At 37.1% G+C, this 13890-nt stretch overlaps 1 protein-coding gene across 2 annotated transcripts in view; it reads right to left on the bottom strand.

The window, feature by feature from the left end:
* The window catches only part of LOC146480948 (follicle-stimulating hormone receptor-like), a 36627-nt gene extending 24833 nt beyond the window's left edge, over positions 1–11794 (bottom strand). The window contains exons 1-2 of one of the 2 annotated variants that reach the window (XM_085108670.1): positions 11392–11794; positions 4558–4661 (exon numbers count right to left, since the gene is read on the bottom strand). The gene's annotated coding sequence lies outside the window, so the exon portion shown is untranslated. The remainder of the gene's footprint in view (positions 1–4557; positions 4662–11391) is intronic. The other variant, XM_085108672.1, reaches the window with a different exon arrangement.
* Positions 11795–13890: the final 2096 nt, after the last annotated feature.

Raw genomic sequence — 13890 nt, 5'->3', positions numbered from 1 at the left:
TGTCAACAATAAACCTCTCGGTGCGTTTTCAACACAAATATCGTTTTCAGAAATTTCCGGATAAGTACAGACGGGGCTTTTCTTTTGTTCGTTTGTTTGTTTGTTTAACAGTAGAACACCTTCCCAGTGTTAACACATGCAGTGCCTGATTACCGTATTTTATACTGTACGTTATGACACAAGAAATCTGCTCCAAAGTCTTGCAATATATTTTCGAGGAGAATTCCTGTTTAAAGGTGTTTACGAACGAATGCAAATTAATCTGACTTAGACATGCAAATTTGGCCTAATTGTTTGAATTCTGAAAACGAGATGCTAAACGCTAAATCGAGAAATTTTCAAGAATTAAAGGTACACATTAAACGCTTAGACACTAAACAGCGCATGATCCATGCATAAAATGTGAAACTTGCCAATTCTAGATTCAATAGAGCTTACGGGGGCTTTCCGTTCGACCAAAAAATTCCCAGGGAGGAAACAGAGAATTTTCATGAATTGAATTTCAGAAATTTGGGTATACCTCGCGAGGCTGCCCAAATCTTCCTAGAAATCGAAATAACCGGAAGAATCTTTTATTTCGGTTTATGTAAACAAACTCGTACATGGAACAGGTTTGCTTTCAAGATTGTTACGATAAACCGGGAAATGATTTTCCATTCTGCATTTAATTTGTTCGTAACTTCAAACCGGAAAGTTTGGCTGAGTGGAAAACCCCGTAAGCCTCGACCTCTCCCAAACTTTTATGCGTTGACCAATAAATTACTGATAATTATACAGTGAATTCAATTTTATTTATAAGAACTGAAGATTGATATGAGAAATTCTTCAAAGCCATGCGGTACGCCATTTAGAAAGGGGGAAAACTGGCACGAAGTTCAGTGTTTGATTAAAAACGTAATTCGGGATCGACCCTATAGTTTCAAATCGGAAAAAAATACATGAATTGGAAACTTGAGATACGACATTAAGGATTATTTTGAGAGCCGAGTGTGTTCGCAACTAAATAGGTCTAAATTTTTCAAATACATGTCTTTGAATTAAAAAAAAAACCGTAAACTTCCGGAGGAAACATGTACAGACAAAGTTTAAGAGATTAATAAGGTGTTTGCATACTTTTGAGCCAAACTCTGTTTCTCAAATCGAGTAACGTTATATATTTTAGGCGTTTTCTTAAAATAGAGACATGCAAAAATTAACGATAAAAACCGACGTTTCGGTGTCTTCATGACGCCATTGTCAAGGAGAAATGAAAAATTACAGAGTCTGCGGCAAGGTGAAGACACCGAAACGTCGGTTTTTATCGTTAATTTTTGCATGTCTCTGCATTACCAAATCTTTATTGATAAGTTTCTTAAAATAGTAACTTTATTGACAATTAAAATTTGCAGAACTTATTTGACCTTGAACTGCATTGTTGTTGTTGTGGTTTTTTTTTGTACAAACACTATATTTTGTGTCCTAACGTCACCTGTAGAAATGCCATTTTTAAAATGGGGCATCACCTCAAAAAAGTGAGTTTAACAACCTCTTACGTCTCCAATTTAACACAATCCGATACAACAGCAGCACCCGGCGGTTCATTGTAGTGGATATCTGTTCGGAATGGCCCTTATGGTCTCAGAACTGATTTGGATTTAGTTTTAAAGAAAATTTATAGTTTTCTTCAGCAAAATGTCAGCTCGCAATTTCGCAACACTGGAAAGCTAATTCTTTTCGTTTTTCAGAGCTCAGAGCTCGAGGGGCAAATCTGTATTTGTTTTGTGTATACCGGCACGATTGCAAAATGACACCTAAAAAGCATAAACCGTAAACGATGAGACCCAATAGCTTTATGGGTATAAGTGTACTAAATTTATTTGCATAATATTCTATTCTCGTGCGACGGTTGATAACCAAAATTAGTTGCACTTGGTGAATGATGGAAACTGTCCAAGCTTTCCTTAAGGTGTCCAAGTTGGCCAACAAGGGCCAATTTGAGTGATATACAATTCGCGATTTGCTTAAGTTCAAAACAGGCAATGAACTTAAGCAATATTTGGTAGAAAATTATTCGGAAGAATTAAGTCAGCACTGTAGTTTTCATTGTAAAAAATAAGAATGGTAAATTATTGATCATGGAAATGAGGTTATTGTTTAAACACTACCCACAAATCCGTTGGGTCGCATCGTTCACGGTTTATGCTTTTTAGGTGTCAACGTTTTTGCAATCGAGTGTATCGCTAAAATGCGAAATAAGGCCAACTACTGTAGCATTTTTGTACACTGATGTCCAGAAATGCACCTAACCCTAAATTTGGGTAGTTCATATAAAACGGGTCTTTTTGTCGTTTTCATGACTTCATATTTTGTCAGAATTGTGTGTGTTTTAGTGAGAATTAAGGTTGGGGGACACGTTGTGATGTCTATCATACATTTCATGAATCTCATTAGCGTGGATTTACGCTAACAACAGTTAATGAAGTCAGCGGTTTCATTTCCTAAACTTTTCTGCGACTTAAATGTTTAGGTAAAGCATCCGAACACATCAATTTAGACTGTATTAGGTTGCACAAACATACCTTTAAAAGGCCACAGAATGATCTGCGAACACAGTAGACATCATTCTTAGTGTTTTGCTTAATGCTATCTTTTGGTACCCATGATACAACGATTATGTGAAAAGTAGCCAGTGTAAAATTTTAGGGCCAGGACGTCAGGTTTAAAACTGCAAGTTAATAAAATCTGCTTCAAGAAGCTAGCATTTCTAGATAACGTCTAGCTTCAGGGCTTCAGTATGGAACGAGCTTATTGGGCTACCTAGTTTGAGACTTTTTACGTTTTAAGATTTCATTTGTCTTTCACCTAATACTAAAACACAATCGATCATTATTCACGTCGGACATAAAATAACTAAATGAATGGGCTAACATCGCACCACAAAAGCCTTAAGTAACCTTTCCCAAATAACGTGATTCAAGCTCGGCCCACGCTATAGCAATGTTTTAGCATTGTAATTCTAATTAGGCTAATCGCACCTGCTTGATAAAAAAAAAACCCATCCACATAAGAGTATTAAATTTTCCAAGGCACAAAACCTGATCTCGGTTCTATCTTCAAAAGAAAAAAAAAAACAGTATTTTTTTTTTCTCCAGAAAATGAACATTATTCCGGAAGCGCTTGAGCTTAAACCAGAGCTATAAATCGAATTGAAAGCTTATTATTTCTAAATTTTCATATTGAAGCGCCTAAAACTTGTGTTTGTTTGCTTTTGTTCCGTGTCACGTCTCAGCTTCAGTTGCATCTTCTTCAAAACTAATGCCATGTTCCACTGATATGACTCGATAAAGGCATGGTTCAATAAAGACATAAGATCAAGATAAATTCAGTTTTCCTTATAGGACGTCGAGGAGCGAAATAGCGTTTGTTACACATAATACAACTTATTTTACATAAAATGTTGCAAGATTTTACTGAAATTTCCGTCAACTAAGAAACAAAGCTGCTCCCAAATTGCGGTGGGACGTGAGAGCATTAAATTATGAAACCTTCTGGTATTTTCTTTGAAACTTCCAGCCAGCTGAACTTTTACTAACATTGAACGCACGAATATCCCGACAATATAACATACGTTAAACATTGGTTAAACATGAAGGCGATATACCATAACATCTTGCTGCAAAATTTGCATCACGTTACCCGGCGCCATAATCTAACCTTCCTTTAAAAAAAATATTTCCGTGGTGACACAAGAATGTTCGTTTAGGATCCGTTTGAAATAAGTTAGCTTAATATATCCCCTTAGGTTAGCTTAAATCCTCTCAGAATTAGTATGGATACAACCTTGAACTGACACATGCAGGTCTGTTTATGTTTTGAGCGTGTTCAACCCAGATTAGAATTTACACCTGATAAATATATAAGAACAAGGCCATTCACTCAAGAGTATTAAATTTTCTAAGGCACAAAACATGATCTTGATTCCATCTTTAAACAAAACACAACCCTGTAATTTTTAGCTCTAGGTAAAGGCAAGTTATAATACATTAGTGCACGACAATAGAACATGGCACGATTAAACATGGGGAGTTATTATTATAATGCAATATCATAACTTGTTGCTCTCGGAGTTACAAGAGTTTGCCGCCATTTTAACTGATACGCCAAAACTTAACATCTTCGTCCTTTTAAGTCATCTTAAATCCTCCTAATATTCTGATATGAACACAACATTGAACTGAAACTAAATTGTACATGTCTTTTTGAGCGTGAAGTTCACCCCAACGCTACTGCCACAATTGTCAACATTGCGACAAAATTCTGAATGACTTATAAACGAAAATAAAATCGGGGACTAGGCTATACTGACAATATTCGAAACAAGTCGATTAACTAACGAATTGAAATGTTAGTTGATTTCGTGCTCACGGCCGTAATATTTACTTACTCATGCAAATTCTCGTGTGTTAGAGGAAGTTTGAAATCCAAATTAACGTGACCGTTGTTGGAGAACATAATATTCACTTTTACCTTTGAATAGGACACAAAATCTAAAACATCTGAAGTGGCAATGCTCCGTACCTTTTGAACCAATTATATGCCTTGGTCGCTGAAGTTTTCCAACCGAATCAATGGGCTGATGCTGCTGAAGGTCAAAGCGGTTTAACTCGTGGTGTTCAATTTATCTATGAAGATAAAACAAGCGCGCAGGATTCGTAAATAGATAGCCATTAGCATCAGCCATGAATTCTGGAGAGTGGGCACTTTGCATTTTCAAATGAAATGACGTGTTTTAAAGTGTTTATTTCTTAGTGTTTTCATTGTATGTTTATGCGAATCATTTTCTGGAAAAGTTCCTGTCATTTTTAATTCTGACAAACGAGGGCCAATGGTATAACATGAAAGAGCTATTACTGTCAAACGGAATTACATGTAACCAGGGAAGACGTTGATATCCCTAAAATTAAGGAGTATTTAAATTTTCCAGACGTGGAATCATTGATAATCATGAACGAACGAATTAAACGACCGAACAATGCTCGCTGCTCTGAAATTAATAAGTCAAAACTACTGACAATTCTAACAAGTTTTAACTTCAAGAAAAGTTAAAATCTAGTTTAGGAGTAACACCACTTTGAGAAACACTACAAAGACTGAACTTACTATAGAACCACATCTAACTAACTGGAAGTGTATTTTGGGATAAGGTTCTCTTATTCATTTTCTCTAAACGTGTTTTCTTTTTTGTTTTCTTTTTCTTCTTTTTACTCAAAAGAAAAAAAATGCTACAAAAGATCGTAACCTAAAGCCGCCGTTACACCTTGAAACTTTTAGCTGAAACTTGTGTGCAACGGTGCTGCGAAACAAGTTTCACGAAGTGGTGTTACACGGTGAAACTCTTGTTTTGTCACCTCTGCGACCGTTGCGAGCCGTTGCAGAAGAAGAAAGCGATTCTACTTTTCGTGAAACTTGTCTCGCAAAGGAAGTTCGAAAAAGCTGACCATGTTTCACGGTGCAACGCCTGCTGAAACTTGTTTCCCAGCACCATTGCACACAAGTTTCAGCTAAACGTTTCAACGTGTAACGGCGGGTTAAGGTCGACCATGCACATTTTTAAGCGGGTCATTTCGTCTGCCACTTTCTATAAGAAAATGTAGAAACTACCAAGCCTCCCACGGGGACTCGTATTACCTCCTCCCCGTGGGGGCGAGGTAATACGAGTCCCTCAAAAAGGACTGCGTAGGAGGCCGACAAACTACCTGGAGATATCCAAACATTGGATTGTAATGACTCATTTAAGTGACATCAGGCCACAGGGGGTGACTCCAAGAAGACGATCAACAGGATTTGTTGTACCGGAAGCTCTGCCGTAGCAGTGAGCGAAGCAGGGGGTATGTTTCACGCGATATGACCTTGACCTCTTTTGTTAAAATGGTGAAATAAGGCCTTCACTTTATAGCTAAAAAGTAATTTTAGAACAACGAGAGAAAAGAAGTCAACTCAATTCTTGAATGAAACAACTCGTGATCTCTTCTAACGTATTTTGGAAATAAAAATACGAGAACTTGAATAACGTTGGCCTAACATTGTTGAAGTTTCAATCCATTCCGACCTACTCTGTCTCTGGCCAGAGACACCAATCGACAGTTTTATTGCACTGGAGTGATAATTTATAACAAAACTAGACAATTGTTTTGTTTGTTTGTTTGTTTGTTTGTTTGTTTGTTTCTGTTGACGGACAAACATTTTTTGGTTCAGTGAGATGACGTCAAATTCACATGATACTTCCCTTTTAAGCACAGTCCAGAGGAAGACAGTAAGTTATTGTTTTCCAGGGAATCTCGACGTTTCTCGAAAGGTAATTTGAAGGAAATATTGTGATTCGACGGAAGACAAAACTACTTCTTTTTTACTATCGAGTTGCACTCAGTATGTCGAAACGCAACATTTTAGTAAAGTTTAAAACTGATTGCAAAAAGGGGTTCAGAGCTCTGAACCTTGCCCTACATTTTTTTAAATTAAACTTTGCAAAAAGTTTCGCCTTGACATGGTGACTCCAATTCGATAGTAAAAAGAAGAGGTCATCGAGTTCATTTTCGAGTTATAAACACTCAAAGCTCAATTTAGGGTTGTTTTTAACAGCTTATATTGTTGCTATGTTATCTGATAAAGTTGGGAAAACCACTATAACTTGGAACAAATATGATGGAATATTTTAAGCCTGGTGAATAAATGAGAATGATGTATTATTCAGCGCTTGACACAGGCAAACTCGGAAAAAAATCCGAGTGCTCCTATCAGGAGTCGAACCTAAGACCTCTTGATTACTAATTCGGATGCTCTACCACTGAGCTACAGGAGACTCGTGGGAGCTAAGGCCATTACGCTAGGTTACATCTTATACACTAATGGGAGAAAAGGCCGTTTTAAAACCTACACCGTTTACTCAATTCCGCAAGAAAAAGCACGTTCGGTACTAATAGTTATTGTATTTCCAACGGGATCAAGAACACTTTGTAAGGGCGTAATTATGTTTTCTGTAAATTAAGTTTCATTTATTCTGCACTCACAGGCACGTAGTCGCATTTACACACAGAGAAGAGTCTAATTTATATACAGATCGTATTTCAGTAGCTTTGAATTACAATTTCAGCGACGGAAAAAAAAATAGAAATTGTCCAAACAACCACACAGCCAATAACAAGTAAACTTGATAGGGGGATGACCTAAACATTAGGGAAAATGCATATTCCATTCTTTTCTGTAAAATTGATCGGTTATCGATGACGTCATGTAGGTTATTTACAGTGACGTAATCAGTTTTATTGTTACCAGAGGAAGGCTCTTTAGTTTCACGTATTTCGTACAAACTGAAAGGCCAAGGGCACTTTGTAATTGAGTATTAACACATGCCTCTTTCTGACAATTCATATTGATTACTAGGTGGGCACTTCGTATTGGGTATTAACTAACATTCCGAAAACGTTATTTGATAAGATTTTGTTTACAGAGAAACGTAACGTACTCACGCAGTCGGGTTTTTATTAGCAACAAATCTAGACGCTCAGTCTTAAATGTTGAAACAGTCCCCTTCTTTTAATACCGAGATTTATTATTCCACTATTATGTCATTTCACCAAATAAGGTCAAGAGAACGCGCAAAATATGAGACCGTAATACACTGTAGTGTCCCGGTTTGACCGGTTTACAACAGAGCGAATACGGACGGAAAAGGCAGAAAAAAGGAGCAACAATGTCCGGACTGGACGAAGAATAGTTTTTGAAACGATGCAGACTCGAAAACAAGTTTCACTTGTCATTTATCTTTTCATTTTATCTAATCAAATTAAAGACATTTAACTGGCTTTCTGTGTTGTTTACATCATTCGTACGCGCCATATACCGATGGACAGTTGATGCCGGGTGCATTTGAAAACTGTTACCAAAACAGAGAAGCCAAAATAACAAAATCTTTTTGTAGTGGAATAATAAATCTCTTATTCGATGGTTTTACATATAATACTCGCGGACATTTTGCTCATTGCTCGTATTTTTCCTCGCCCCTTCGGGGCTCGGAAAAATACTACGCAACTCGCAAAATATCCGCGCGTATTATATGTAAAACCATCGAATAAGATATATATAATCGACATTATCTCTTGACGTTATTTAGTCTATTTTTAAAAAATGACAGGCTTTCCGTTCCGTTGCTATGGTAACAGCTTTCCCGTAGAAAACCAAGGGAAATAAAATTTGATCATGCAACGGTTGAAAAGGTTTAGTAGTATGAGGGAAATCGAAGCATCTTTTCTATGCAAGACTATAGTTAATTTGGAAAGATCCACTGCAAGACCAGCAAAACTGATGAGAGCCTCCTTGAAGCACCGATATCAGGCGAACTGAACTCGTGCCGCCGGCAAGTTTAAAAACATGAAAAGCCAAAATATCAGAGTGGCAAATATTAATCTCGCTTACTTTAATATGCATTTCGTTTTGTTGCTGTTGTTTTTTTACTCCTTACAGGAAGCTTGTACTTGACGCTTGGATCTGTTAAATGATGGTTTTCAATCTCATTAAACATCACGCATTCAACGTGATTGTTACTGTTATTTTTGTTATTGCTGTTCTTGTTGTTGTCACTGCTGCTATTGTTTCTTTATTTTATCGTACTTTTTTTTCGTCCGATTGTACAAATTCGTGTTGTCATCGAAGAAATTATTTATGCATAGTTTCCAAGCAAATTGACATACGGCCAGAAAATCGTCAGTGGTTAAGCTATTGTCATTGCAAGCGAGTGAATAACCCACAATATCTTCTGTTGCCGTTTTATTTTGGTCAAAAAAACGAGGCAAACTATTATGATCCACAGGCAGATGCGTTTTCCTTTTTGAAAGCATACCGTTTTACATAATATCAATTAGATATCACTCAGGCTGGCCCATCGTGCTAGCATAATTGTTGGCATATTTGGAGCAAACGAGCATACGTTTTCAAAAAAGCACTGCTAGAGCATAATTACACGATTTTTCTTTTTTGCACTGTTTGAAGCATTAAAGCCAATAACAGTTTCATTCTTGCTTTTCTAGCGAATGCCTTTGCTACACGGAATTAGATTAATTGCAAGTTGTGTTTACTTTTTCTGTATATCTGGAAACTACCGGAGGTAACTGTAAGTAGTATCGTAATGTCACAATACAATAAGCGCTGAGGAAGTTGTAATTGACGAATTTCTGATGTTGCTACTCTAGTATGTATATACATACTGATTCAAAGAATGACGGAAACAGTGGACAGAACTGTAGAGGAGCCGGTCCGTTGTCTTGATGATTTGAGTGTTACAGTCCGGCCGATCTATTCCACTTATCTATTCTTGTTGTCTTAATGTAAGTTACTTTAAAAGTGTGGTTTAAGACGTTTTAAGGATTTTAAGCCTAGAACCTTAAAGAGTAGTTATTATGATTGCCGAATAGCCAACTGTTGTAAATCAACAAGATTTATAAAAAATGCCATATTCGAAAAAATCTGCCAAACATTGTAATTATTTACTTCTGAATTATCTTTCCGCTGCTAGAAACATTGTAAATTTTTGAGTATAATTTTGCAATCTGGAACATAATTTGGAAACTTTGGTAAACTTTGACAAAATTGAAACAAAGGTGTGCTCCTAAAAGTGGCCATATCATACTGCCACAGATCGCCCAATACTCGTGATCAGATAATACGACCATGACCGTTTCTTAGAAGCAGCATTGTAGACTTACAGACTTTGTCTGAGAAGTTCACTTCAGTTACGATTTCAAAACGCTAAACAGTACAGCCGTGAAATGAGGAAATAAACTTTGCTTTATACCTAGGCGTGGAGTTGCCTTGTGTCTTATGAGCGCAATCCGTGGAAATTTACGAAATTTTAACCGACCTTTTTGGTTCGTAACGGTCTTGTCAATTTTCGAGAAAAGTGTATGAATCGACAACACTGCTTTGAAGTAATAATCACCTTCATGTTATCTGATCGTGAGAGTGCGTTACCTGCGAGCGACCGAAAAAGTGTTTACCGTGACGTGTTTGCCCTTATAACTTCCTCATTAGCGCGGCTGTTGATACCTGACCAAATTTTAGAAGTGTGCATTTTTAAAACCGTTGTGGAACGAGTCTCCTATTTCCTTTTACGCTGTCGTTTGCTTTATTGTCGTTGACACTAGACAGTAGTGAAATCTATGCATCCTTAAACCAAAAACGCATTAGGATTGAGTGGGGCCAAGGTAAAAAGTAAACTAAATAACACAAGGAACTCGTCGCCGTTTTGAATTTGTTTTACAGTTACTGTGAAGCAATATCAAACTGATGCATCAGACAAATGCATTTAAAAATTGAGTGACAATTACACCATGCATTTTTGAAAGAAAAGTTATAACCACTATCGTGAGTATTTAATTAGGAACACCTTAAACACCATGTCAAACGCCGCGCAAAAAACATAATAAGTATTGCAGAGCCCGCATCCAGCTTCACGCTGCGAATAATCACGAAGCAGATCTTTGCATCAGTTGCGGTTGAGGCAAGCTGACACTTCACTGCGTATTAACTAAAGCGAGTATAGTGCTGAATCGAGATAAAAAAAAAAAACTAAAGTGGAAAATATATTCAAATATCAAAAACATTTCGAAAGGCCAAAACATGTATTTTCACTGGTAACGTCACTTTTCGCGTGTATCCCGCATTTCCCTTGAAATTTCACACATCGAACCCCGTACCCCCCGCGTCGCGCCGAAATTTAGTGGAGTTAAAAATAAAAACAGACCACCCCCAAAATTTCTCAAAGCGAAAGAGGAACTGAATTCATGAAGTGTGTGATTAGCACTGAAATTTATTTTTGTCGTGGCGATATTTGCTGCGCTAATGCAAAGGCGGACAAGTATCATTTTATCCATTAACCCATCGTATTACCCGTCGTTTAGGTCTTTTAAAGACGCATATCATATAGAAGCTTAAAGCAACACTTTTCTAACCACACTATTGCTCGGTTTTGGGCGGCGGAAGCACAATTTGTCAAATTTGAGTCGTGCATTACTTTTTATCTGATCGAAGAGCAAACAGAAAAAAACCGCAGCTGACATTTTGCAAATTCGCTCAACCCTTTAGAAATTTACCCGCCGCGAATTATGTGGTTCAACAGTAAAATATTACGTATAACCTCAATACTTTTCCTTTGTAGGAAGTTGTTCATGGAAATTATACACGATATGCAATTGATCAAACCCATTTCTACAGCAAACAGCTTTGCAGGCCAACTTGTGATTTCAAAAAGAGATTAACTGATTCTGGTAACTCTTGTACAAGATGTCAGCGTTTCCCCATTGCCCTCGCGATGCAACGTGGAAAACATAATTAAGCATTTAAGAAATAACATGTACTTACCTTAATTTTGCAAGTATAAAAAGTGAGTCGTGCTCCGTAGATGTGGCCGAGAAAAGACCTTGTAAACCCTCGTTAGCTTGTTAAATAAGCTTAGAAACGTCAACTTAACGACCTGAAATGTCTTCTTTTTTCGCAAGAAAGATCCAAATTAACATTGTTTGCAAGTAAGGTAGGTTCCGCGAATTATAAGTCTGCTATAAGCGTTAATGACAAGCTGGACAAACAGAAAATTCTCAGTTATATCCTTCTGATATCGACTTACACACCGCAAGCTACAGATGCTTAGAAGGCCTAACACGTTATTTTATCTACCCGATCCAATCGCTGATCTAGAATCGAAATACAAGTCTAGCCTCCAGTTGAAATAGACTTAATTTGCTTTCAAGTTATAAAAGGAACACGAATGGAAACGCAAATGAATATTGGATACTCTTTCCTACCCGACTGATTAGCATATCGCATATCTAATTGTTTACGGGCTTTTATTTTAGAAAAATTAAATAAGTCTTTTAAAAAGAAAGAATGAATCGCTATAGGGGGTGCTTAGAAACGTAAAGAAAACGAATTGAATTGAAAGTGTTAAAAGAGATATCCCCTTTTATTTTCTTCAATTTTACCTTGGTTAAGACGCCTCTAGCCCTCGGCAATTTCCACAGCCGCCTCAATTATCAAGCTATCCTTGAAGGTGCTATATTTGCTTCACTTGATAATTAGCTTCTTTTCTTGAATCAGATCGGATGACACCATTTGCGCAGGCAAATTTTATTGTTGAATTAATTTGTTTAACCGCTCACTAGCAATGTTTTGTTTTAATGTTTCGCCAACGAAATGTCTCAAAACGAACGACGGGCGCGTGATGTCCGTTTGGTTTGTTAATGTTCACCCTTCGCCGCCTTAATTAAACTGTCAGACTAAGAAGTGGTTTTGCGTGCTGTTTTAAAACTTCATTTTGGTAGCTATAGCAACGACAAGAGTAAACCCGCTGATTGGTCATAAACTCGAGAGCTGTTTGCTCATATTACAACCATAAAGACATGCTACGAGATAATATTTTTTATCGATAAACAGACTTAAAGCAAACCTTGTGCTAACGAGATGCTATTAGGTCAGGAATAATAAGAGATAGCTTTTAAAATTTCCGGGATAAAGTCTAACCACGAAAAGAATTGTAGGGACAAGGAATAACCAAATTTTGACAAACAATCGATGATGGATCAGTAAATTAATTCTGTAGTGTAAGTTAGAGTGCTAAATGAACCCACAGAAATCCTATTAAACGTTTATTAAACGTTTCCTAGTAAGGAAATGGGAGACCTCGTGAGGCAAAGAAAAAATATTTGTCCTCGGCGGGAATCGAACCCGCGACCTCCGGATTTGGAACGTTCGTTGCTTTAGCGACTCAGCTACGAGGCCAAATGGGAGCAAGTCGTAGATGCTAATAATGGTAATTGTGGCAAACAATTGTTATGGATAACGAGAAGCTTAGGGTCCGTTTGTTTGACCCTATTCTGGAACAGGAATACATACAACAAGTTTTAGAAATCCCTCAAAAGAGGTTTTTGGAGTCACAAAAATACAAAATGGCGTTTAAATGATCGATTATTCAACTTTGCAAAACTGTCTTCCCAAAAATATTTAGAAAGAGAAATTTAGTAGCTCTTCTACTTATTCTTATTCCGGAAAACGGTCAATCGAACGCAACCTTAGTGACTTGAAGGATCAGTTCGGGATAAGGACCAGCCAAATACCCCTTCGGATAATAAGACAATGCAATTCCAGAGATTTGATTGGCTTACGGCCATGGGATATTTAACAATTATTCCACGAGCGCGCGTTGGATATGAGATGATAGATAGCCAACGAGGCACGTAGCGCCGAGTTGGCTATAATCATCTCATATCCAACGAGCGTGAGTGGAATAATTGTTTTATTAAAGACAATCAAGTAATATTGGTAGACCTTGCTGATTTCCTTTTCAAGAGCAACCAGAAAACAATTTATGTTCGCTACTTCTCGGGCATTGTATAATGGCTCATATACCATGGCCGCTAAGCCAATCAAAACCCTGGAATTGCATTATACAATGATCCAGTCTTTGATAAATTCCTTTATTAAAAAATATATATAAACACCAATGAAATACCAGGTGAGCTTTCGCGCGAAAACATGATATCTTCACACGTGAAAAGATAGCTGCTACTTTGGTTACATGATAAATCACGCCTTTTGCAATGATTTGGTATTTTGTTGATGTTTATATAATAAACAGAACATTACATGGCCGCTTGGAGATACGAAGAGAAATTTTTCATCAATGCGCGATCATGTGATATCCTCTATTTAAGAATGAATTCAGCAAAATCTAACGATATTTCTCGTTTGTTTTTCATGAAAAAATTATGCCACTTACCCTGTTGGAAATGGGATGATTATAGCCAGCACCATTTTGTTTATCTATCATCTCACATACAAAGTTTAAATATCAGCGCCCAAAGAAAT

Source organism: Pavona decussata, unplaced genomic scaffold, assembly GCF_977016875.1.
Source record: "Pavona decussata unplaced genomic scaffold, jaPavDecu1.1 SCAFFOLD_51, whole genome shotgun sequence".
Classification (NCBI taxonomy): domain Eukaryota; kingdom Metazoa; phylum Cnidaria; class Anthozoa; order Scleractinia; family Agariciidae; genus Pavona; species Pavona decussata.
Note: the sequence above shows the minus strand (reverse complement) of the source record. Positions and strands in the feature narration are given on the sequence as shown.